This window comes from Scyliorhinus canicula, chromosome 7 (genome assembly GCF_902713615.1).
Source record: "Scyliorhinus canicula chromosome 7, sScyCan1.1, whole genome shotgun sequence".
NCBI classification, from domain to species: domain Eukaryota; kingdom Metazoa; phylum Chordata; class Chondrichthyes; order Carcharhiniformes; family Scyliorhinidae; genus Scyliorhinus; species Scyliorhinus canicula.
Window position 1 is genome coordinate 62040314 of NC_052152.1, and position 8070 is coordinate 62048383.

Here is an 8070-nt window from a genome sequence, read left to right on the forward strand (position 1 = left end):
CCTCCTCAAGGTGTATTTGACCTTCCCAAGGTGCAAAAAAGGCATTATATGGCATTGCCAAACTCCAACTCAACAGGACTCGCCTCCAAGCAACCAATGACGCAAAGGCAAAGACATCTGCCCACGTGCCCGTCCACAGCTCCGGCACATTCAAGACCACAAATATAGCAGCTAAAGGACAGAGCTCCAGCTCAATGTTCAGGATGGCTGACATAGTGCTGGAAAAGGAATCCCAAAACCCCACAACCTTGGGACAGGACCTGAACATGTGTGCAAGATTAGCGGGCCCCCCTTGAAAAGCGATAAGAGCAACTATCCTCAACCCCCGCAGGGAAACGACTCATTTTGGCAGCAGTAAGGTGCACCCTAAACATTGGCCGGGGGCGGGGGAGGGTGGGGGTGGAGACAGCCCTGGAGGGGTACTGTCACAGAAATCAGAACATCAAAAGGAAATTTAGTAATCCAGCTGTGCCCATTTATATAACCCAACACCTGTTTAACAATGTAATTGCCATTAAAGCATAACAACAAAGGAAATGCATATGAAGTTGAGTGTCATGGGTGACAGGAAGATATAGACGGGATGGTCAAATGGGTGGATAAGTGGCAGATGGAATTTAACCCTGAAAGGTGAGAGGCGATACACTTTGGAAGGAGTAATTTAACAAGAAAGTATACTATGAAAGGTCTGACACTGGGAAGTTCCATAGAACAAAGGGACCGTGGCATTTTTGTCCATAGATCTCTGAAGGCGGAAGGGCAGGTTAATAAGGTGGTGAAAAAGGCATGTGGGACACTTGCTTTTATCAATCAGAGCACAGGTTAATCGGAGCATAGATTATAAAAGCAGGTAAGTCATGTTAGAGTTGTATAGAACTTGGTGAGGCCACAGCTGAAGTACTGTGTGCAATTTTGGTTGCCACATTATAGGAACGATGTGATTGCACTAGAGGGGGTGCAGAGAAGATTCACCAGAATGTTGCCTGGGATGGAACATTTCAATTATAAAGAGAGGTTGGATAGGCTTGGGTTGCTTTCTCTGGAACAGAGAAGACTGAGGGGTGATCTGATGGAGGTTTACAAGATTATGAGGGGCATGGACAGGGTGGATAGGGAGCAGCTGCTCCCCTTAGTTCGAGGTCAGTTATGAGGGAACTCAAGTTCAAAGTGAGGGATGGGAGGTTTCGGGGGGGATTTGGGGAAAAACGTTTTTACCCAGAGAGTGGTGGTGGTCTGGAATGCACTGCCTGGGAGGGTGGTAGAGGCGGGATATCTCACATCCTTTAAAAAGTACCTGGATGAGTACTTGCCACGCCATAACATTCATGGCTATGGGCCAAGTGTTGGCAAGTGGGATTAGGTGTGCAGGTCAGGGCCTTTTATGCGTCGGTGCAGACTTGATGGGCCGAAGGGCCTCTTCTGCACTGTAGTATTCTGGGACACGTGTCACATTTCCTTAATTTCTCAAATGAACACCATAAGCTTTTGTTATTTTGAGCAGCAAATCATAGACCAATAAAGAAAGCTGAAAATTCAATGAATTATTCTGCCATCGCTCAGAAGCACCCTGTGTTGCAGTCAGTCAGTAATAAGTTCAAACCCCATTCAGAGCAGGGTAATCCTCCTATTGTCCCTCAACCAATGCCATTCAACAGATTGTGTGGTCATTTATCTAATTTGTGGTTGTGGAACCTTACTTTGTGCAATCTAGCTGCCATTTACATCTACATTTCAAAAAGTAAAATGTTGGCTATTTAGCACTTGGTGAAATTCTGAGGTGAAAGGTCATATATAATTGTAAGTTATTTGCTTCTGTTTACCAAGAGAATTACTGCCAGTTTAACATTTCCTTGTGGCTTTATCTTCCCTGATATAGATTATCATATTGAACTGATCTATCAGATTGCTATTACACAGAACCACAATTTCTATTTTCAAAGAAGACAGGAAAAAACATGACCTTTTAATATGAAACAAATTCCCTCAAGTAAAAGTATATTAAAAATTTTAAAGAAAAAGGATTTTTTGTCACATTTTGACTGTCAGTAAATACTGGGATTTGGATTTTGTTTCTTGTCACGTGTACCAAGGTACAGTGAAAAGTATTTTTCTGCGAGCAGCTCAACAGATCATTAAGTACATGAAAAGAAAAGGAAATAAAAGAAAATACATTATAGGGCAACACAAGGTACACAATGTAACTACATAACACCGACATCAGGTGAAGCATACAGGGGTGTAGTGTTAATGAGGTCAGTCCATAAGAGGGTCATTTAGGAGTCTGGTAACAGCAGAGAAGAAGCTGTTTTTGAGTCTGTTTGTGCGTGTTCTCAAACTTTTGTATAATATTAGTAAACATTGTGTCTTGTTAATGAAGGAACAGCTTAGTTGATAAGTAGTTAAATTCATGCAGCAACAGTTAGATAAACCTAACATTATGTTTACCTTTATAATAATTATATGCTTAAAAATGAATGTCAAGATAAGAGCATACGGCATGCTAGTAAATTGCATGTCAAGATAAAAGCACTCAAGTAAACAAATAAAATTGGCTGGAGATATAGAGATTGAGATTTCCAGCATTAGGTTTCCATTTGCACAAATAAAGTCAATTTGATCACAAAATAAAAAAGCAAAATACGGTGGATGTTGAAAACCCAAAACTTAAATGGAAAATGCTGGAAAAATTCAGTCGGCCAGGCAGCATATCTGGAGATAGAACCAAATCTAATGCCCGTATGATGACCTTTCATCAGAACATGATCACAATATCATTGATATAAAATCCCAAAGCCCAATTGTTCATTGTACAACCCATCACTTTCTTTCAGATGCTAAGTGATATGCTGTCCGGTCTCATTGGAACAGGAGTTCCTATAAACCGTTTGAGTCTGTTCCGCCATTCAAACAGATCCATTTTTGATCCGTAGCCCTTAATCATCTGACCTGATTATCTTGACATATGTCACCAGAACCAGCACCAGAAACATTTCAGGGTGCAGTGTTCCAGATTTCCTCAGGGTAGAGAAGTGCTTTTTAATTTCACTCAAGACTGCTCCTGCTCAAATGTTAAGGTTATTCACCCTCGTCTTCCTCCCTGGTACAAATGAGTCCAGAAGGGCAATTTTTTCACACAGAGGATGGTGAGTGTCAGGAACGAGCTTCCAGAGGCAGTAGTAGAGGTGGGTACAATTTTGTCTTTTAAAAAGTATTTAGACAGTTATATGGGTAAGATGGGTATAAAGGGATATGGGCTAAATGCGGGCAATTGGGACTAGCTTAGTGGTAAAAACTGGGCGGAATGTACAAGTTGGGCCAAAGGGCCTGTTACCATGCTGTAAACCTCTCTGACTCTTTTTCTCTATTTTTCTCATTAAAACCAGCATGAAAATGCAGACCGTAGGGGTTCTTCATTAATCTGGATTCCCAGTAAGGGAGTAAGGGAGGTGCATTCATGGTGATTGCAGTCATTTTGATTCACCAATCCACACATCTTGCAAGAGCGGTTCCCTAATGGAAGCACGGGATAATGGAATCGTCTTTGCGTTAGAATTTAGGCGATTTAATGATGTAAATTGAACATGTACTGAAGATTAAGCTATTTGTGTCCTGAAAACAACAATTGCCGCAGCTAGACCATAACATACTCTATCAATCTGAGAAATCCATAGGGAATGCCAGCAGTGAAGTTTCACGCTCCATTTCTACTCCATGTAAAATTCTCTCAAGAACATAAAATTCTCTCCCTTGCATGCAGAAGCCCAAATGCAGTGCTGGCCACCATCTGCTAGGAAAATTTATATTTGCTCTTTGCAAACATTGTTCCATCATTACAGTCTTAGTAATCACTAGGACGAGTGCCCTGCGACGCGTGTACCTGCTACATTGCTACCACCACATCCTGGTGTGCATTATCATGGCATTTAAAACAAAATAGCTTTGTGCAATAATCAGATCTATAGCACATTCTTTGATCTAGCTCTGTGTAAGATTTATTATGTTTCATTTAACAATATTTTACTTGTAAAGAACACTGTTGCCATTTCGTTAATAGGTCAGCCATGGTTCTGTGGTTAACACTCTTGCCTCAAAGTCAGAATATTGTAGATTGAAGTAGTCCAATTACAGGATTTGAACACAACAATCAAGATTGACACTCAGGAGCACTACTGAGGAGTCCCATTTGAAAAAGAACAGGGGAATTAACTTTGGCCAATATTTAACCCTCAATCATCAACAGATTAACAGATTTAAAACATATATTTGTCCATAGAACGTGGGCATCGCTGGCTGGACCAGCATTTATTGGCCATCCCTAATTACCCTTGAGGGGGCAGTAAAGAGTCAACCATGTTGCTGTGGGTCTGAAGTCAAATGTAGGCCAGACCAGGTTTACTTCGCTACAGGATATCAGCGAACCAGATGGGGTTTTACAACAATCAACAATGGTCATCATTAACTTTTTTTTTAAACTTATTTTTTCATTTTTTTTCCAATTAAGGGAATTTAGCGTGGCCAATCCACCTACCCTTCACATCTTTGGGTTGTGGGGGGTGAGACCCAAGCAGACATGGGGATAATGTGCAAACTCCACATGGGCAGTGCGTGGGACCTTGAGGCAGCAGTGCTAACCACTATGCCACTGTGCTGCCCCTTAATCTTCAACTCCAGATTCCTTCAGTGGTGGGATTTGAACCTGGATCCCCAGAGCATAATCCTGGATCTCTGGATTACTAGGCTAGTGACAATACCCACTATGCCACCACCTCCCCCCCTGGACATTATCACATTGCTGAGTGTGGGATCTTGCTGTGTGTCATATTTCCAACATTACTACTGTAACTGCACTTCAAAAGTGCTTCATTGGCTGAGGTGCTTTAGGATGGCTGATATCCAATGGTTGTGAACAGCACAATGTGAATATCACGTTGTTACACGTAATGCAGGGGAATAAATGTATTTTTTTAAAACTGCAAGTATCGGAAATCTGAAATACAAATGCTGAAAATATTGATATCCCCTGTTTAAAGTGTATTCTAATAATGCATTTTTGTTTTAGTGCGGTTATAAATTAGGGAGCTTAGCTGAATACTGTATTACTGCCGATCATGGCCTCCATTTTAGTTTTTGCAGTTACCACACATGCTCAGTCTGTTTCTTTAAACCTTTCCTGCGACCTTGCTCGCCACCTTTCCTGACCACTGACTCCCTCTCATTCACCAGCTCTCCCGACCCCCTTACTCTCTTGCTGACCTACTCTCCTAACTCCCTTACTCCCTCCCGCTCCTCACCTCCCTTACTCTCTCCCGCTCCTCATCTCTCCCAACTCCCTTACTCTCTCCCACCATGCCACCTCTCCCAATGATCTCATTCCCTCCTATTCACTGCTACCTGCTTTCCATTTGCTGCTCATTGCCCCATCCCAACCGCATGACTCCCTCTCACTCACTGGTTCCTGCTCACCAATCCTATCTCAACCTCCTCATTGCCTCCTGCTCACCTCACCTCTCTTGAGTCCTTGCATTTAGTGAGGGCTCAAGAGCGAGATGGTGAGGGGGAGACTGCGATGGATCAGGAGCGGGGCAAATAGGAAGCGGCGAATGCGAAGCAGAGAGGAGGCCAGGAGAGGTGGTAAGCAGAAAGGTTGGGATCAAAGCAGCAAGCATGAGTTGGCGAAAGGGAGGCAGGAAGCTGAGAAGAAAGAGTAAGAAGTATCCATGGAATCGCTACATTGCAGAAAGAAGCTATTTGGCCCATCGAGTCTGCACCGACTCTCTGAAAGAAGCCTCCACCCAGGCTACTCCTTCACCCTATCCCCAGAATCCCGCACAAAGATCATGGCCAATCCGCCTAACATGCACATCTTTGGACATTAAGGGGCAATTTAGCATGGCTAACCCACCTAATTTGCACATCCTTGGACTGTGGGAGGAAACTGGAGCACTTGGAGGAAATCCACAGAGAGACAAGGAGAACATAGAAACTCCATACAGAGTCACCCAAGGCCAGAATCGAACATGGGTCCTCGGCACTACTGTGCTGGCAGAAAGGATTTGGGGACTAATGATTTTATTTTCAAGGCAGTCAAAAGGTTTTAATCTAAAAATTACAAGTCAGGAACATAACACACCCTCCTGGTATGCTTCCTTATGGGAAAGTGATTATTTTTTTTAGTTCAGCACACCTTTTCAGGAACAGATTGAAACTATTAACCGAGGGAAAGACGTACATTGTGACTCCATCAAGATCTGGAAAGAGAAAAGACGATTGGGATGTTCTAACCAAAGGTCTGCACACAAAACCATCAATCTGACTGATTCGTTTTACAGATTTTGGAGCTTTCTGCACATTTCCAACTTTAAAAAATATCCTTGCACACCTTCATTTAATCACTAAACCTTAAACCTGAATTCGCTGCGGGCAGCAGTCTTTTAACGAAAATAACATTGAAGCAGAATATTTACAGCAGATTTATCTGCAGCGTTTGTGCAGGCAGGGGAAGATCCGAAAGAACAGTGAGGAAGCGATAGCAGGGAAGCTCGTCAGGAAGCAACAACGGGAGCAGCGTAACAGCAGCTGGGAAAGCACAGTGCCCCCCCAGCATCCTCACACAACTCAGGCTGGAGCTACTTCTCAATTCTGTTCTGTGATTTATTTGGCAGCGTCGGATGGTATCAAGCAACAAAGTAAACAAATAGCCACCTCCAGACTGAAGGGTAAATAAGCCTGTCAAAGGACTAAACGGGACGGATAATGTCCAAGGGATGTTCCTGCCCTGTCCTCCTCCACCAAACGGGCTCTCTCACTCGCTGCTCCGGGAAACGATGCTGCAACATCTGAACACCAGCCCTCAGAATTTCTTCGCAACAGCTCCGATCAGAGCACACTTTCACAATAAACAGGAATCACGTTTGCCGCCAGAGTGTTTAAGAGATCTAGATTCGTGCCCATTATACGAGGACCCCAAAATCCACCTACTTCGAATTTCCCAACCTACAGCTGAAGGTAGAAGGTCTACCCCGTCACCCTGCCACCCCTGTCACTAGCGCCAATGTTGCCGGTGATGATGGCAAGAAAACAGAGAGCATCGTGCTGCCCCTGCTCTCTCTCTCACACACAATTAGTTCCACACCCTGAATGAACTAGGTCGATCCAATACGTGTTGTGCAAGAACTGCTTACACTCCTGCCTGCATGGATCAAATCGTGCCCAGTTCCCATATAGACAGACGTCTTACCTTATAACGCAGGGTTGTGTGTGCAGCCAGACTCCGCCACTGGATCCAGCCCTCTGTTTTCTCTCACTGGCTACTTGCAGCTCTGGGTGCTGATGGTGGTGACGGGAGGTCTTGGTGGGGGGGTTACATTGAAACAGCTGCTGATTGCTTTTATTCCTCTTCCGTGTTCCTGCTTTCACACCGGCCCGAACACCAACCTCCCGACAGCTGGAGGTCTCAGCCTTCAAAGGGGCGGGTCCTCACCACGGCGGAGAAGCCAGGACTCAAACTGGAAACGAGCAATCCTACTGGTCTTGGGCGAGATATTCAAAACTTTAGTCTCGTGTTTTGGTGGAGCGAGATGTGTTGCTTCTTGAATTTGAGCAAACGTTGTAATTGACAAGAGAATAAATTATAAATCACATGGATCTGCGGGGTCTAAAAACAGAGGTTTTCCCCAAGTGGAAGTCTTAATTGGTTCCTGCAATTATTCTATTCCGATACAGTAAAAAGTCTTGCAACACCAGGTTATAGTCCAACATGTTTGCTTCAAACACTAGCTTTAGGAGCACTGCTCCTTCCTCAGGCAGTGATCCGAAAGTTAGTGTTTGAAACAAACATGTTGGACTTTAACCTGGTGTTGTAAGACTTCTTACTGTGCTCACCCCAGTCCAACACTCGCATCTCTAATTCGATACAATGGGCTGGTTTAGCACAGACCTAAATCGCTGGCTTTGAAAGCAGACCAAGGCAGGCCAGCAGCATGGTTCAATTCCCATACCAGCCTCCCTGAACAGGTGCTGGAATGTAGTGACTAGGGGCTTTTCACAGTAACTTCATTTGAAGCCTACTTG

The 8070-nt window shown here is 43.9% G+C and overlaps 1 protein-coding gene across 5 annotated transcripts in view; it reads right to left on the reverse strand.

Moving 5' to 3' along the window:
• sytl5 (synaptotagmin-like 5) overlaps positions 1–7471 on the reverse strand; it is a 280747-nt gene extending 273276 nt beyond the window's left edge. For 4 of the 5 annotated variants that reach the window (XM_038802150.1, XM_038802146.1, XM_038802147.1 and 1 more), the window contains exon 1: positions 7238–7471. The gene's annotated coding sequence lies outside the window, so the exon portion shown is untranslated. The remainder of the gene's footprint in view (positions 1–7237) is intronic. The other variant, XM_038802151.1, reaches the window with a different exon arrangement.
• Positions 7472–8070: the final 599 nt, after the last annotated feature.